General features: G+C 44.0%; 1 non-coding gene across 1 annotated transcript; it reads right to left on the reverse strand.

Moving 5' to 3' along the window:
- Positions 1–1385: 1385 nt before the first annotated feature.
- On the reverse strand, positions 1386–1592 carry LOC115868349. The gene has a single exon (XR_004045528.1). It is a non-coding gene; the product is annotated as a small nucleolar RNA SNORA73 family (small nucleolar RNA).
- Positions 1593–2654: the final 1062 nt, after the last annotated feature.

The following is a 2654-nucleotide window of genomic DNA, read 5'->3' on the forward strand; positions in this document are numbered from 1 at the left end:
AAGTGGATCAGGAAAAGCTCAAAAATGTGCAAAGAAAGGAGTAACTGTCAACCTCAGTCAATGAAGAAACTGTGGCTAAAGTCCAGAAACCTGTAGAAGAGTCCCATAGGATTATCACTGAGGTGATAGTTACTGAAATGGAGGTCCCACATGGGTTGGCATTCTCAATTTTATGTAAACCTGTTGGCCTCAGCAAGCTTTAGACTCAATAAATGCCAAACTGTGGCACGAAGACCAACTAGCTCAAACAGTTGATCTTTTTATCAGTCTTTTAAGCAAAATTAAAGCTCACGAAAATAACTTGTGGAATGAATTGTAACTGGAAATGGGTCTTGGATTGACCGATACTATCAAGAGAGGAAGGGACAATAAACTGTGCCTTCCAAGAGAATCTTCTGGGCCAGATAAAATCAAGGAAGAAAGGTCTACTCAGCGGATCGCGGTGGCTGATCACATCCTGGGTCCAATGAAAAGGTATGGGAGCCATGGCCGACCTTTTCCAGCTACATAAAAGAGAAAGTAAATCCAAATCCACACCTGCTAAATAGGTGGATTTTCTAAAGAGGCAAACTAGCGATTCATATAAGTATATAAAAGGAAAAGTTTATATCAAGTAAAATGGCTCAAAGAGTTGTCGAAGTGGGTAAATTCGGGCCAGTTCAAATTTACGGTTCAGATGTTAAGCTGAAGGTTCTTTCTGAAAGTAGGAGGGTGAAGCAAGAAATCATCGGCTGATGGGTGTCAGATGAGGCCTGTGGCCGGCAAAGTTGAACAAATCCAAGTCGGCCAGGTTCTGATGGCTCCTGGGGTGGGCAGGAAATCTGCTTTTAGCTTAAGCCCTGAAGATCGATGCAACAGACGCAGGATCCAGGCCAGGAAAAAGCGTGAAAGCCTCCCAGCAGTATCAACGTATACTGGGAGTAAGTAGGCCACGCTCCCAATGAAACTCCCTTTCAATTATATCTAGACTGTTACCAAAGTAAACGGGCATCCTTCCATATTATTCTTCCCATAAGTGCTTGGCTGCTCACAAAAGATCCCATCATGAAGTTGATCAGAAAACCAGTTGACATAAACCCTAACTGTTACATATGTTCTGTAAGGGTAATTCCCGTGAGGCAGAGGTTAAACATGCCTTCACCCTCCAGCTTCCTTTATTTTGACACCAACTATTCCTGCTAGGTTTTATAATCTGTTCCAATAACCACACAGAACTCACAGACAACACAATACTACGATTATGAGGTTTATAAGAGAAGCTAACAGCTTTCTTTTTTTTTTCATATTTACTCACTTTAATGAGACACTTGGAATTCGGCACCAGGGAACTAAAACCAAGTCCAGAATGCCAAAGACTAGAACCTAGACTCAGGGGTGCATCAGAGGGCTGTGTCCTGCATGGTTTGTCTCCTCAGTCATTGTCCACGGGACTCTGAGAAGCTGTAGGAATATGCAGGCGCAGGCTCCAGGCCCGGCTTCATCTCCAACGTTGTGGAAAAGGACTGTACATTACGGGGCACCGAGCCCTGTGCTCCCCTATGCCACCTGGACAGAGCCCGGGGAGAGTGACCTCCCGGGAGCATCCACGTCGGGGGAAGCTAACAGCTTTCAATTGAGAATCAGAAATGTTAAGGACACAGTTCTTTTGTACACAACATTTCCTCTCAGTTGCACAATCAGGCACTTCCCTCTCTGGTCCTCAGCGTCTCACTCACTTGACCCCTTAGCCTTCCTTGCCCAACTGTTACCAAGCACTGATAAATCCTCCAAAGGCACCCTATTCTGCAATCTCTTGCCTGAAGGCACTCAGCTGTATTCCTTCCCTGAGTCTGGAAGCCCACTCCCCTGTCTCGTGGCTTTTGATGCTGCCATGCTCTGTTCTACGCTGTGGTGAACGCCCCTCTGCAGAAGTTCCTCTTTGTTGGTTCTGAGATTCTCTCTGTTCCTGCTTCTTGAAGGCTCACTTTATACCAAGCAGAATGGCAATCACTGGCCAGTCCCTTTATCTAAGTCCCATACGTACTATTTGGATGTTCCCACCCTGTCATTTGGTAGGAGTTATAAAGACTATGGATAGAAAGCCACAACAAATGACCTCACTTCATCATAAGGTCTTATTAGCAGGACGGGTTTCTTTTTTCTAACTGGGGGGCCTCTTATATCTCTTATCACAATCCAAACATTCATCGGAGGATGTTTTAAGAAAATTGAACTGCACTGGTGAGGAAAAGAACCTCTTTTCCATCATGACAATGCATGTGTTCATTCTTCAATGGGAGCAAGTGCTGTTCTACAGAAATTTTGTTGAGAAACCATACTGTAGCCCGCCCGCTCCCACCCCCAAAGCCCTGGTTTTGCCCTTTTACGTTGCTTTTCTTTTTCCCAAATTCAAAGGACATTTCAAAGGCGTATTATGTGAATTCCTGAGGGATGCAAATTTGGACAAATTTGTTTTATGTGATATAAATTGAAGAGCATAGAATTCTTCAGGTAAGGGTTAGAAAGATGGAAACATGGCTTTCAACACTCCTAAAGGCCAGTGATCCTTGAACTAACTACAAGCTTTTCTTTCTTGTTGGGTTTTAATTTGTTCTTTGTCCGTGGTTTGTTGTTGTTGCTGTTTTGTTGTGCATTGTTGCTTGGTTTTGCTCTGT

Source organism: Echinops telfairi, unplaced genomic scaffold, assembly GCF_000313985.2.
Source record: "Echinops telfairi isolate 266 unplaced genomic scaffold, ASM31398v2 ScPeMD7_9;HRSCAF=40, whole genome shotgun sequence".
In the NCBI taxonomy this organism is placed as follows: Eukaryota; Metazoa; Chordata; class Mammalia; order Afrosoricida; family Tenrecidae; genus Echinops; species Echinops telfairi.